Source organism: Desmodus rotundus, chromosome 2 (assembly GCF_022682495.2).
Source record: "Desmodus rotundus isolate HL8 chromosome 2, HLdesRot8A.1, whole genome shotgun sequence".
NCBI lineage: Eukaryota > Metazoa > Chordata > Mammalia > Chiroptera > Phyllostomidae > Desmodus > Desmodus rotundus.
The window spans coordinates 124,970,224-124,986,266 of record NC_071388.1 but is presented as its reverse complement, the minus strand read 5'-3'; the positions used below and the strand labels follow the sequence as shown (position 1 = coordinate 124,986,266).

Sequence of the window (16,043 nt, the reverse complement as noted above, 5' to 3'; positions counted from 1 at the left end):
ATTGTAACCAAAGACTATCCAGCTAGAAAATATGTGACACAGGTATGCATATCCCAGTAAAAGTTGTTTGGCAACATAATATTCGTATGTGAGTGAATCATCAAACTCTGAAGCCGACTGGAAACAGGTGGGTAAACAACGCGATAGGGCTGTGCTGGCATTTCAGACTTTCCCTCCCTATCTTGTTGTCTGCAGTTTACCCAGTGTAAATTATGGGAGGAGATTCTTGGTTTTATTCAGGAGAGAGGGTCTAACCTGAGAGAAACCAAGCTCTTGAAAACTTGAATCAATGGGATTACTAATGCATGTATAACTGGAATCCACTCCAACTTGCTGCTTTTTGCTGCAGAAAAGATACTCTTGCTCCCCACCCCCTCCTTTTTTTTTTTTTTTGACAGTCAGTTAATAAAGACTCAACAATAAGCAGCTGCCAGTGATGTCATTTGGGACTTTGTCCACGGAGCTTGTATTTACAAGCTCGGAGCAACCACGGAGCCGCAGTGGAGGGAGCGAGTCTCCGCAAACTTGCTGTGAATTCTCCGCAGGACTTTGCTGCCGCTTTGGATATTCAGGAAAACTGAGTGTGTCCTTTTAGCGCAGCCTTTTAATGCTTCAAAAATAAACAGAGGATAAACTCGGGAGGAAAGTTTAGCTGGAGAGAGTTGTTGCAGTTCCTGTGTCTGTCTCCAGGACTGTGATATGTGTTGACTGAAGCGCTAACTGCAAGTAAGACTGTTGGAATTTTTTTAAAAACTCTTGTAACAGTTTTTCTTATTTATACAGATTGCTTTCCTTTTAAAGTGAGATAATGATGTTTACGCATTTCTACAGGCTCTCTGGGCTGCCACCCCAAGTATGCATTTGCTCTGAGCAATTATGGTGCGCTGAAGTTGCCTCTTAGGTGTAGAGGACTCCTTGTGTCTGAGAAGAGGCACCGGGACAGAGATGATAACAAGATAGTACTGAGTTCCTAATTACTTGCCTCTGCAGGGAGGTTGGTTTTTTTTTTTTGTTGTTGTTGTTGTTGTTAAATAAAAAGCAACCAACCATGCAAAAAACTATTCGGTTGATCTAAGCATTTTAATAGAAAACTATAAAGACTAATTTTTAATTAACTGATGTGCTGGAGGGGAAACCTACTTTTTGTCTCTGATCCTTTCTGTGGTTTATAGATTTCTGTCATATGTGATTGTTGTTTATAGTATTTTGTTTCCTCCTGCCTACACCCTTTACCCCGACGGCACCACCCCTCCCCACAAGCTCATTCATTCTCGGGGAATTTAAAGGATAGAAAAATGTTTTGAAATTGAAACCATTTCTATATGGGTTTTTTTTTCTTTGAGTATCTGGAGAAATATTCACTGTTCTGACTCGTCTTCTGAGTCAGAAACCTGAAATAACGTACTCTTGAAAAAGTTTGTTTTTGACACACAGCGAGGTCAGGATTCAAGATCCACATCCTCTCTTTCATTTTCCTTCTGATTCTTTAAAACTCTTCTAATATTCTTTGGGGTATAGGAAGAGTATGCTCCGTGTGTGCCAGACTGGACATGGGCTCCCTCTTATCACGGCTGTGCTGGGCCACCTGGCCTCTTGGAAGCTGTGCTCGAGAGTTCTGTGAGATTGTCTCTCTATTGCCCACTTGAAGAGACTGGGCTTGCCCTTTAGTGCCTGCAGTTCAGCCCCTTGCAGCCAGTAGCAAATCGGAACTGAGTCCTGCCTTCTAAAACTGTCAGCTGCACTGTGCCGATTGGCAAGAAATGGCTGTTAGCCTGTTACCTCCTGCACACAAACCCCATGCGTCACTCCTGGAGACCTGACCTGCTCCTCAATTTAGCTGCTCTGTCACTAGCCCAGGAGAGCGGTGACAGCCTTCGCTGCTGCCTTTCTCTCATCTCTGGTCTCAGAGAGTTGTAAGAATCCAGTACCAGAAAGATCCAAAAATATTCGACTCTTTTCCATGGGGCACTAAGTTGTGCAACTTCCTGTGTGTTTGTCAGCTCCAAATTTTTCCATCACCACACACTCTGCTTGTATATGTTTCATGCATTAAAGATCAGTGCTTTCTGTGAATTTTCATTTAAAATAAGGGATTTGCTGCTAAAGCAGTTTTCAAAATATTACTCAAAGCTTATCCATTTACAGAAGAAAATCTCAGGGACAAGGAGGAGAAATAATTTGTCCAAAGTCACCCAGAGAGATGGTGGCAGTGATACAACTAGAAACTAAATCCTTCTGCTCACACGGCATGCATTGCACGTTCCACTTCTCATGGGTCATAAAAGAAACAGGACCCACACGTGGCTAATAAGCCTTGTAGGGGCAGGGCAGTGTGAAGGTGTGTAGATGAAGGTGGTCTGGCAAAGAGAGAACATTTCTGTTTTGTCTTTGGCTCTGAATATGCTTTTTTAATGTCTCTCTTGCTCATCATTTTCATTAGGGAACCAAGAGAACTGTGATTATTTTACAGTTGGTGAATGAAAGGCAAGTGAGGTGATTTCGGAAGTTGAGAAGTACAGAAGGCATTTTGTATCAGATACAAGTGGTTCCCTGACATTTTTTGCTTCTGCTTTACTTTTGTCTCAAACTTTTTATTGACCTCCCTTTGTTTTTCGGACTCTTCTTTGGGTCCCCTCTTGTAGGTAGAACCTTCTTTCCACTTTCTCATTGATTCGTCCACCCTCTCCATTCTCTCACTACAGCTGTAGACCTCAGATTCTAACAGTCAGCTCGGTTCCACTCACACCCACATTCCTTTTCTCTCTGGAACCTCCCTTGCCCCTGGTACCCATGCCTGTGGGATGCCTCTGGGGATTCTCCAGGTCACAGTGAAGATTTCTTTCATTAGATGCTCATGGCATCTTATGCTGACTTTTGTTGTGGGATCTGGAACTTTTTTGCCATATAGTCACATATGTCTTTCCATTAAAAACAAGGGCTATGTTTTAATAACTCCATATATTCATGGCACCCGGTACGGAGTAGTTATTCAATATATAATACTAAATAAAAGAATGAGTCAGTTATTAATCTTAAATATCCCATTTGCCTGCATCAGACACCCAGGCCTCTGCAGTTTGCTAATAAAAATATCACATAAGTGTGCTGAGTGGCTTTAAATTCTTCTTTGCTCTGGTTGAAGGCCCTCAATACCAGACTCCTCAGCATGCTAACAAGGCTATGCCTGATGCGATGCCTGCCAGCTGAGCCTGGCTCACCTCTCCCCACTCCCCTGATTGTCCTCATACATCTGTTCTGCAGTTTCCTGGTCTGACAGCTCAACAGAGTCCCATGGAGGGTTGCAGGGCAGCATGGCATTGTGACTGAGGGTTTGGGCTGGAACCAGACAGTGTTGGCTCAAGTCCTCCCTCCACTACTTGCTGGCTTTATGGTCTTGGCTAATTCACTTATCTGTTTCAAGTTTTCATTTTTAAAATGTAGGTAATAAGAGTGCCCATCTTTTGGGGACCTGGTGGAGGATTAAATAAGTTATTACAGCTAAAATGCTAAGCATAATACCAGGCATACATTAGTGCTAATAAGTATTAGCTACTGTCATTAATACTTACTTGGCAGATGCATGTCCCAACCCAGACTTAATGAATTAGCATCTGCACCATGAGATTCAGGAATAGTTAAAACATTCCTCAGATGATTTGGGTGGGAATTACTGGCTTAGCTACCAGAGATGCCTTCTGTAATCTGAACATGCTGGGCTGCTGTGTTCTTTAGCACCTCTGTACTTTTATACTTCTGCCTGTGGCACCTCTCTATCCACAGAATTTATCCTGCAGGCCCTTGCCAAATTTGCAATCTCATGCATGGCTCAGCACCTGGCAGAGAATGAGTTCCCAGTAAGTGATGAAAAAGAAAATATGAGTGCATGCTTAATAGGCACTGTAAAAGAAAATTTAAACTGTTTTCTTCCCCTTAATCACTATTGAAGGATTTCTGTGTAACAGGCACACTCCTAAGTTCTTTGCATATGGTATCCTGTGATACTCATTTCCCAGGCAAAGATACTGAGGTTCAGCAAGGTGAAGTCATGTTTAAAGGTCACTTGGGTGATAAGAGGGAGAGGCAAGATTTGAACCCTGAGCCCATACTCCTGACCTTTCATGGTGCCGTTCTCTGGGTGGAGGAGGCGATTTTTCTGGTGAGCCCATGATGGAACTTTGATTTTTCTTGTCTTCCCCTGAACAGATTACACTGTCAGAGCAGCAAATCAGATGAACACTTCTGGGTACCAACCCGTTGGACTGGTGATTCACATTTTCTAGTCTTTCAGAATTGTCTAAAGCCCATGACCAGTTCTTTGGTATTTATGTTTTTCCTTTGATCTGAGATATGAATCCCCTTGCAGTCTAGCCCAAGTTTATGGCTGAACATCAAGATTATTTGCATTCTCGGTATGGGTGTTGGTAGGTTGAGTTCAGTTTGATCAGGAGCTTAATCCAGGGGATTTAGGTAAAAAAAAAAAAAGGAAGGTGGGGGTTAATGGTTGGCCATTTGATTGGTCCCCAGACAAGTTTACCAAGAAAAATGGTAGTATTTTGTGATGGTGGATTTAAATAGGATGGTTGAGGCTGAACAGTGGCAAGTTATAGAACCAGTTAAACACAAGGTATCCTACAGCCTTATTTTTCTCTACTTGTCTAATTGTACAAAGTTGAAAGCCTTTGGAATTTTGGATTCCCAATTAGCTGTGCTTTCTTTATAGATGAAATAATAAATCTCTTGGATACATAGAACATTACCCACAACATTTACTACGCCTCAGTACACACTTGTCTAATGAAGTGGGTCGCGTTGGCTTGAAGGTCTCAATTATACAAGGTACTTCCCAGTAGTTACATAAATTAATCTTGGAATTTTCAGGACAAGAAAACAGGTCACTTCTCTTAGAAATACACTTTCTGGATTAGTGACGCTTTTGAGTAGAATTTTGATGCACTATGGAAACCCAATGGACTGAGTTCAACAGGAAAGTTCCAAACTCACTTTGGAAAATAAGCTCAAATATTAATATGGCAGATAAATATTATGGTGTTGAAAGAAGAATTGTTAGTTCTGAAATGTGGGAACAAGTGTTACTGTCAAGATGCATGGCTGACAAGCTGCTCCATGAAAGCTTAGTGCTTTAATTGAATTCCAAATTGAACTTTAATTCAGTTCCAGGTGAATCTGGAAACTGAGCACTGATCCAGGTCAGTCCAAAAGGTATGTTCCAAATGGTTTCCATTGTCAGTGATAACTAGTTTCCAGAAACTTTAAAAAAATCCAACAATACATGCTCATAATTTAGAAAAACAAACTACTAAAATGTTTATGTAAATACATAACTATATGTCTTAAATGAATACATACATATATTGGTTATTTAGTATACAAACTGAATGACAACACTAAATTTTTATATATATACATATATCCATATTGCATGTATATCTTGCAGTACAAGTCCCCCGAGCTACTCCTTCCTTCCCATTCCCCAGTCCTGCTCCTCGGGGGCTTTTGCTACTCTTTTAGCTGTTTTTTCCTGTGATATTTCTAAATAATGTTTTATATCTATATATAATATCAATTTATTTGGTTGTTTTTCCTATTATGGTGGATTACAATATATATTTCTCAAACCTTCCTGTTCTCCAATGAATAATATCACCACTGTTGATTAAATGTATATTTAGTGTTTATTTTTATCATGATTGGAAATGTTTGCTGTTGAGTTAAATCACTTATTGTTGATTATATTTTTATCCTGTTAAAATATTTTTTACTAAAATTATTAATTGCCTCATTTAAAAAATTTACTTAGTGTTTTAGGAAACTATACTTAAATTTTCCCAGTCATTTCAACAGCGCTTGACAAATGTGTCAATGATAATGTATTTTTGAAATGTACTTCTTATAATTAAATTCTCAAGTCATTATATACTGTTTTATTGTCAGTTGTCAAGTGGAAGAAGCTAATTATTAGTTGTGGCATACAGAAGCAATTTAAAAGGCCTGCCTTCAATATTTCTTTTATTCTGACTATTCTGACTGTATTTCTTTATTCTGTCAATTACTTACATGTGGTTAATGAGACAGACATGATATGGTTTATTGTAGTTGGTAAATAACATTTGTAATTTGGTTTTAAGGTTCCATGAATACTCGATATATTTTAATGTAAGAAATATTCTTTGTTTCTGAGTACCTTTGACATCTAGAATAACTGAGAGGAAACCAAATGATACTTTATAAAATGTTATTTTATGAATAGGTAAATGAATATCCCATGCAAACTGAAACCTATATCTCTGTTTTCTAATTTTCTTCTCACTCATTCTTTCAGCCCAGATTTGTAAGATCAGGAATGTGAAGTTCTGTATGACTACCGATAGTGAAAATAGTTTATTTAATTTGAAAGAGACTGTATTTTTAGAGGTTGCCAGTAGAGGGCCTTATTAAACTGAATAAACACATACAGACTGCAACAGTTAAGAAGCCATTGTTTGTTAAGATACCTGATTAATAGCCATAAAACTACCAAAGTAATTTTTTTAAGAGCATTATATTTCTTTCTATCTGGAGAAATTAGAAGTCTTAGCTTTTCATTTTCATTGTTTTCTTAGGGGGAAATTGGAGGATTCAGATAAATCATTAGTAGCCCATCAGCCAAACCAGGACTTTGAATACCAAGCCATAAAATCTATAAATGACATGTCTTTTGGAGTTGGAGACTGTCTCAGCCTTTTGGGGAACTAGCATTGACTTCTGGATAAGTGAAGGGAAGAAATGATGTTTCCCCTCTCCTAGGAACAGTTTATACTTGCTTCCTACTTTTGAGTGAGCCCCACTCTCACCAAAACAGGTTTTCTGTTCTCTGCACCTGGACCAGAATCTTCTCACTCTATGGGGTACCATAGATTCAGAACCATCACACTCATTGTCCAGTAAAGGAAAGAGTCATGGGCAGTTGTGCTGACTTTTCTAAACTCAATTCAGTGGCTTAGTGCAGAGCTATTCTCTTAACTACGCACTGGCCTGTTTTCAGCTCCTCCTACTCACCAAAAATTTCTCTTTCTTAGGAAGCTTCCCGTCCCTATCCCTCCAGCCTCTTTGGAACAACTCCTGCTCAGGCTAAATGACCCTTCCATGGGAAAACTTTCCCTACTTGTTATATAGCATGTTAGCTTCAGGTACTTGTTTTACAGCACTTACAATTAGTGTAATTAAATATATGGTCGTGCATTTGATCAAAACCATCGTCCCCATCTAGGCTATAAGTTCTGTGAAGGCAGGGCCTGTGTCTGTCTTGTTTAATATTGTAGCCTCAGCACCTAGAACCCTAGCTGGCAAATGGTAGGCACCCAGAAGATATTTGGTAAATGGATGGATATAAGCAAGTTTTCGGACTGTAATTTTATACTTTTCTCCTCACCATTTTTACACGTATAAAAACATTCCTTTTTAAGGACACATGGACAAACCAAGGGGGGGGGGGAGCGGCGTGGAAGCAAGGGAGGGAGGGAGGTTTGGCTGGGATGGGGGGAGTGGTGGTGGGGGTAATGCAGACAACTGTAATTGAACAACAATAAAATAATTTAAAAAACATTCCTTTTTATAACTCAACTGATGACATTCAAATCTTACAGCATTCAAAATATCTGTGGACTCGGCATAAAGGCATGGCGTTGTTTTCTACCTAACTTTCAACGAGTGAGTGAGTGCCTATTTATTTCTAGTCATGTATGCATCAATATTCGTGACATTTGTTAAATGAGGGCTCTGAAGGCATGAGAATAAATGAAGAAGATAGTGGAGGAAGATTTTTCTTCTCTTGTTGATAAGGACAAGGGAATGGAAACAGGAAATGCTCTGCTAATGTGCCCTTTTATGTTCCCTAGATTGGGCTAGAGATTTGCTGGATACCCTTTTCCTGAGAGGCTGCATCACACACTAGAAAGACCAGAACCTTTGGATTCAGTTCACACAGACAGAGGAACAGAAGACAAATAGCCACAGTTTGTGCCCACATGGCCTTTACTGTTGGATGTTCCTGGGTTTCCATCTCTGTTCTGATACCCACTGATTTTGGTTATTTAACTTCATTGAGCTTGTTTTTCTTGTCCATAAAATGTAGCATCAACAGTTTCACCTACTGTTTTTGAAGTGCTTACAATGTATCTGGCCCTGTTGTGCTTTTTATATATATTGTTTCATTTAATTCCTAACATAGCCCTCTGTGATAGACATTACTATTAATCCCATTTTGTAGATGAGAAAATGAAGGTACCAAGAGGTTAATTTGTTCCAGATTGCACAGTAAGACTTTGAGCCAGATGTTTAGATTATATTACCTCTTTATAGGATCTTCATGAGGATTAAATGGGATAAAGTACCTAGAGAGCCAGTGCAACCATTATTATAGAGACCCCATCACATGGTGGCCATTACAACCATTATTGACTCCTTATCCTTGAAGGCATGATGGGCCCTTGTAAGTAGGTGATTTCTGAAGGGAGATGAGAGGGCTGATGACAACACAATGTGTCCCAGTCATCGGGATTTGTTTAATCCCCATGCCACATGTCAGGAGCCCTATTTATTCAGTATTTTGGCATATACCAGTGTTTGCAGCCCAGAAGAACTACCAAGGGAACTGCCCATCTCTAACCCCCTCCTGGACTGTGAATGCATTTATTATGTTCTTACCATATGTGCACATTTTTCATTGCTCAACACATTGCATCTGTTCATGTGATGCCCTGGCTTTATCATCTCTGCATTTTGTTTGGCAAAACTGCAAAATCCTGTGGTCTTTGGTGTATATAGAACTGCTTATTTGAAGTTCAATGGAAACAGGTTATGGAGTAGGGTGGATATAATGGAGTGTCCAGATCCTTTTGGTGGGGTCTTAACTTGATATACTGTTTCTGCATCCTTGGCCCACCTTCCCTAAGTCCTCCTGCTCACTTCCTCTTCCCCATCTCTATTTCTCTCTCTTACTCCACCAGATTTCTCTTTCCTTATATTTCTCAATCTCCTCTCTCTCCATCTCTCCCTCTATTTTCTTACCTCTTATGTTCTTCTCTTTTTTTACCTTCATTTACCTCTCCCCCTCCTCATCCTCCCCAGAAAGGAGGGTAGAAGAGTGTAATGATGGTCAGTGTTTCTCAGTGGACAGGAGGATAAAGAAGAAAGGAAGCATTTCAGTTTTCCAGCTTTTCATAAATTTATAATGCTTATCCTGTTAAATAACACATCTAAATTTTATGACAAAGTGAGAGAGAATCCAAAGGACCAAGCAGCATGGTAGAGTGGAATGTAATCTGGACAGAGAATTGAAAGACCCTGCTTGTTAAATCATGCCACAGGCCAGCTGTAGGACATGGGATCAAGTGGCCCCATCTGCAAAATGGAGGGGGAAATCAGGTAGTTCCAAGGCCATTTCTGGCCCCACAGTCCTGTTATTACTTAATGCTGAGTGCATGCAGTCTGACTCACAACAGAAAGCACTGAGGAGCAACTTCCCTCCCCCAGGACAGTGGGTGCAGCTCTGGGCTGCGTGCATGGGGACTTCGGCAGTGTCTGTAATCTCCAGAAGTCCCATTTTTCCAAAGTGCCGAAGCGATTCGTCACTGTGCAATACAGGGTGTCCTTGCAACAGATGTTAAAGAAGCACCCTTGAAAGGGTATTTCTCCAAAGCATTTAATTATAACCCCCACAGAAGATTAACAGATGTTATAATTGTCTTTACTCTTTGATTAAATACTTTCTGCATGAGTAGCTTTCTTAGATTTTCCTTTTCTGTTTTGTGTGATCTTTATAAAGAACTGACATGTGTCTTCAATTTTCTAGAGATAGTTCCTCAGTGGACTTGGTAAGAATCTTTGCAGATTTATAATTTCATTCTCTCTCTTTCCTTTGTATCTATCTCCATATATCTAACCCCATATAAATATCTCTATGTATGTGTATGTAAATAAATAAATGCACATACACAAACCTGGGGTAGGATGGGCTGTGCTTGTAAAGGCTGAAACATTGGTTGCAAAGGTGGTTGGGTGACAGGAATATGAATGTGGCCAAGAAGCTGGTCTTTGTTTTTACCGTTTGTTCATTGAAGTGACTGATGCCCATGAATATTCTCTGGGGGGAAAAGCTGTGTAAAGTTGGAAAGGAAAATGTAGCAAACTTTATGCAGCAACCAAACATGCCCGAGACCAAGAGTGCAAGTGAATGTGCAAGCAGAGAGAAAAATAACATTAATTTCTCCTGCAGTATTTGCTCTGGAAAGATAAATTATCAGCCAGAAGCCTTATCAACATCAAAAGCATTATTTTCATTCCATTATTTAGAATGCAGAATTCTTTCTTTTCATTAGAGATGTGGTTTGTATTCTATTACTCATGTATCTCACCTTATATTTAGCCCATCAGTAAGTTTGATGGCACTAACTCTGCATGCATGAGGATTCTTCTTTCTCATTGTCTCATTGTGCACATTAGTATGTTTCTTCCTCAAGAGAATTATAAGAAAGCAGTTAAGACATTTGGTCAATTTATAGATGGCGAAGACAAGAGGAACAGAAATAAGGAATACTGAATCAGATCTTTTAGAGGGGTTTGCTTAATAAAAGTCTCCACCTTTCCATATGGAGGCATCTGAAAAGGGTCCATACATTAGGGCAAAGGTGAGTCTTCAGATCAACTTGAGATTACAAGAGGAAAAGAAAATTTGTTTTCACCAGATAAATTTGCATTAAACATTTAATTAAAAAATTGAAAAGGAAGACAGTATTTGGGTTGACTTATCAAAGAGAGCTCAGGTAAATTTGATCTTTATCTGCACTAGCTGAGGAAGAGGAGGGAAGAAGAGTGTTTCTGAGTGTACTATGGACACTGGATATATGGGCTTCTGGAGGATCAAAAGGAAGAACACCTGTGTTTATGGAGAACATGTTGGAGGAAAGGACCCACATGGACATTTAAAAATACTGCTAACCAATCAATATGGTTAATTTCCAAATGAATGGCCAGAGCTGCCACATCAAAAGGTTTATAAGTAGATCTTAAACATTCTGGAACCTATATCTATGAGACATGGTTGAAGAAATTTTATTTATTCAGCTTATTTAGAGGAGGAAGAGGATTTTAAAACTTTTTTGAAGTATAAGTAAGTACACATAAGTATACAGCTTAATAAAGTTGTGCACGCTAGTCATGCCCATATCAGCAGCTCCCAGTCCACGGAACATCAGCAGCACCTCAGACGCCCTCCTCAAGGGCCTTTCAGTCACATTGCCACGGTAATCAGTATGCTGGCTTCCAGGAGCACAGATTAATTTTGCCTGGTTTTGTACTTTATAAAAATGAAAACACATAATATGTATAAGTTTCTATTAGTCATTCAAATTGTATGTATCCGATTCACCCACAATTCTGTGTTTAGTTGTAGAGTTTTCATGGACTATATCATAGTATATTCTTTCTACTGTTGATAGGCATTTGGATGTTTCCAGCTTGGGACCATTACAAATAGTGCTTCTACAAATATTCTAGTCCATGACTCTTGGTGAACAAACATACATGAGTGTGAGTATGTGTGTATGTGATTGATGCATCACAGAGTATCTAGGAAATACTGCCAAATGGTTTTCCAAAGTGGTTGTACCAATTTATATTCCTATTAACAAAATGTGAGAGTAAGGTGGTGTTTTAGTTTACTTGAGAGAACACTACTTAACTTCCACCACTTCTTGAGGATGAATGTTAAACAGAAGCAGTGTGACCTATTATTAGGCAGAACTTTTATCATTTGGGAATTCACAGAAAGAAGCTGGGACCCTATGAAATAGTTCCTTGTCCTTGACAGTGGTCAGACAGTGATGATCTTCATTGATAAGAAAGGTGAGCTGAAGGATTTCAAGGCCTCTTCCAAGTACAGGCTTTGCAAATTTAAATTAACGATCTCTGTAGAAACTGAAAATGAAAGAGGTCATTGCTGTGGACCGGATGGTCAGATGGCATGAGACAAGACATGAGTAAACAGGAGTGATTACAGAGGCAATGCTGTCTTTGTGAGTGAGGGCAGAGGCCATTCAAGAAAGGAACACAGCTACCTGAGCCCAAAGAGGAAGTGGTAGAGTTGAATGTGGTCATAAAAAGAGATAATATATTAGAAGACAGAACAAAGAAGGGTTAGTTTGCATGCAACCACAGGTTTATTTTAGAGTGCAAGTGGAACAGGGGTTGACTTAGTTCACTCTACTGAATGCTTAGACTGAATTAGGAAAACCATAATGCAAAGCAGAGGCATTTGATCTGCTCTGTCAAGAGAGCAAGTGATGGCCATAAGATGCCCAGGAGGGTAGCTGCTCCCCAGGGCTATGGCCAGATAACACTCAACAATAAGATGACATTTCTACGAGACTCCTCAGAGTCTATGCAATGCTTGAACTTCTGCTCCTGTCTCTTCCACACATTTGATCCCTCTGGTTTCTGACTTTCGTTTATGTTTGCATTCAGTATTCTCACTTTCCCTGGAATAACTCATGGTGTCTCGTCCTGGTTAATATCTCTTATGGGTGCCCTAGTACCAGTCCATGGTACCCAATACTGATCAAGCACCCCCCTGAACACTGTTCCTGTCATTGCCAATTCCCCATGGCCTGGGTGTGGGGATGACGGCAAACATATCCCCTACTGGACGAAGAGTTATTTGGGATCAAATTTCACCGAACTCTTATCTTATTTCTTCTACTTTATAATGATGCTGTATCATTTTATGATTCCTTTGTAAAGACATGAAAAATATCTTGCATAAGTTAGTACTAGGAACTGATCAGAGAGTACTAAGAACTCTGATCATGTTCCCTTTTTACTTCAACTGCCAGGAAGCTCAGAGCCAAATTTACATGCTTAATATATGGTTGGTTCATGTATCATGCTTATTGTCAATTAAAAAAAACCAATTACAGTCAACATTCAATATTATTTTATATTAGTTTGAGGTATGCAGCATAGTGGTTAGGCCTTTATATAATTTATTAAGTGTTCCCCCAATAAATCTAATACCCACCTGGCACAATAATATTGTGATAATAGTTATTAAAGATTTTAGTGTTATTAAACTTTTTAGTTTGATGTAGTCCCATTTGTTTATTTTTTCTTATGTTCCACTTGTCTGAAGAAATGTATTAGAAAAAAAACATTGCTATGAGAAATGCCTGAGATTTTACTGCCTATGTTTTCTTCTAGTAGTTTTAGGGTTTGAGTCTTACATTTAAGTCGTTAATCCATTTTAAGTTTATTCTCGTAAATGCTGTAAGAAGGTGGTCTAATTTCATTTTATTTTGCTTGTGTGTGTCCAGTTTTCTCACCATCATTTATTGAATACACTGTCTTTACCCCATTGTATATTCTTGCCTCCTATTTGTAGACTAATTGACCATATAGGTATAGGTTTATTTCTGGGCTCTCTGTTTTATTCCATGAACCTGTGTGTCTGTTTTTATGTCAGTACTATGCTGTTTTGATTACTGTAGCCTTGTAATATAGTTTGATATCAGGTAGTGTGATACTTCCAACTTTGTTCTTTCTCAGAATTGCTTTGGCTCCTTGTGGTCTTTTGTGGTTTCATATAAATTTTAGGATTTTTTTTTAGTTCTGGGAAAAATGCCATTGCTATTTTCATGGGGATTGTATTTTATCTCCAGTTTACTTTTGGTAGTATGGACATTTTAACGATGTTAATTTTTTCTATCCATGAGCACACTGTATGTTTTCATTTATTTGTATCTTCTATTTCTTTCTTCAATGTCTTATAATTTTATGAGTGCAGGTCTTTTACCTCCTTGTTTAAATTTATTTCTAGGTATTTTATTTTATTTTATTTTTTGCTGCTGTTGTAAATAGGATTGTTTTATTAATTTCTCTTTCTGATAGTTCTGTATTGGTGTATAAAATACAACTGATATTCTGAATATTAATTTTGTAACTACTACTGAATTCATTTATTAGTTCTCATAGTTCTTTGTTGGAATCTTTAGGGTTCTTTCTATGTAGTATCATATTATCTGCAAATAATGACAGTTTGTCTTCTTCCTTTTCTATTTGGATGGCTTTCATTTTATTTTTTTTCTTGTCTGATTGTTGTGGCTAGGATTTTCAATACTATGTAGAACAAAAGTGGTGAAAGTGGACATCCTTGCCGTGTTCCTGATCTTGAAGAAAAAGCTTTCAGCTTTTTGTCATTGAGTATGATGTTAGCTGTGGGTTTGCCGTATATGGCCTTTATTATGTTGAGGTATGTTCCCTCTATTTCTACTTTGCTGGAAGTTTTTATAATAAATGGATGCTAGATTTTGTCAAATGCTACTTTCTGCCTCTACTAATGTGATCATATGATTTTTATCTTTCATTTTGTTCATGTAGTATATCATGTTAATTGATTTGCAGATATTGTACCAACATTGCATCCCAGGAATACCACTTGATCATGGTATAGGATCTTTTTAATATATTGCTGAATTTGGTTTGCTGATATTTTATTGGGGATTTTTGCATCAATGTTCATCATAGATATTGGCCTATAATTTTTTGTTTTATTAGTGTTTTTTTTTCTTTTCCTGATTTAGGAATCAAGGTAATGCTGGCCTTGTAAAATGAGCCTGGGAGCCTTCCCTCCTCTTGAAATTTTTTGGAATAGTTTCAGAAGGATAGTTGTTAATTCTTCTTTGAATGTTTGGTAAAAGTCACCTGTGAGTCCAGAAATGTTGTTTGTTTGGGAGTTATTTGATTACTGAATCAATTTCATTGGTAATAATCTGTTCAGGTTTTCTATTTCTTCTGTATTTAGTCTTGGAAGAGTATATGCTTCTAGGAATTTATCCATTTCTCCCAGATTATTGAATTTGTTGGCATATAATTGTATTATTTTCTTATAAGTCTTTGTATTTTTGTGTTGTCACTTATCACTTCTCTTTCATTTCTGATCTTTTTATTTGGGTCCTGTCTCTTTTTTTCTTGATGTGTTTGGTTAAAGGTTTATCATTTTTTATCTTTTCAAAGAACCAGTACTTGGTTTCATTGATTCTTTTTGTACTTTTTTAGACTTCGTTATATGTATTTCTACTGTGATCTTTGTCATTTCCTCCATTCTCCTCACTTTGAACTGTGTTTGCTGTTTTTTTCTAGTTCCTTTATGTGTAAGGTTAGTAAATTGTTTGCTTGAGATTTTTCTTGTTGCTTGAAGTAGGCCTTTAATTCTATGAATTTCCCTGTTAGGACCACTTCTACTCTGTCTCGTATATTCTGGGTAATTGTGTTTTTATTTTCATTTATCTCAAGGTAACTTTTGTTTTCTTCCTTGTTCTCATTATTAACTCATTCATTGTCTAGTAGCATGTTATTTAGACTGTATGTGTTTTTCATTTTTTTCCTTGTAATTGATTTCCAGTTTCACACCATTGTGGTTTAAGAAGGTGCTTCATATGATTTTTATGTTCTTAAATTTATTGAGACTTGTTTCATGCACTAACATGTGGTCTACCTTGGGAAATGTCCCATGTGTACTTGAAAAGATGTATATTCTATTGCTTTGGGATGAAATGCTGTGAAAATATCAATTAAATCAATTTGGCCTAGTGTGTTATTTAAGGCTGCTGTTTTCTTGTTGATTTTCTGTCTGAAAGATCTATCCATTGATGTCAATGGGTTGTTAAAGTCCACTCTTAATTGCTATATTACTGCCAATCTTTCTTTTTATATCTATCAGTATTTGCTTTATATATTTAGGTGCTCCTGCATTGGATGCATGAATGTTTACAAGGGTTATATCCTTTTGTTGGATTGATATCTTTGTCAAATATGCTTCTTTATCTCTTATTATAGGTTTTGTTTTAAAGTAATTTTGTCTGATATAAGTATTTCTACCTCGGCTTTTAAAAAAATTTTGTTTGCATGAAATATCTTTTCTACCTGCATGTATGTGTCCTTGGATCTGCAGTGGGTCTCTTGTAGACAGCATATGTATGGGTCTTGTTTTCTTA

General features: G+C 37.9%; 1 protein-coding gene across 2 annotated transcripts in view; it reads left to right on the top strand.

Moving 5' to 3' along the window:
* Window positions 1–489: 489 nt before the first annotated feature.
* Window positions 490–16,043, top strand: part of NCKAP5 (NCK associated protein 5) — a 902,113-nt gene continuing 886,559 nt past the window's right edge. For both annotated transcript variants that reach the window (XM_053918599.1, XM_053918600.1), the window contains exon 1: window positions 490–726. The gene's annotated coding sequence lies outside the window, so the exon portion shown is untranslated. The remainder of the gene's footprint in view (window positions 727–16,043) is intronic.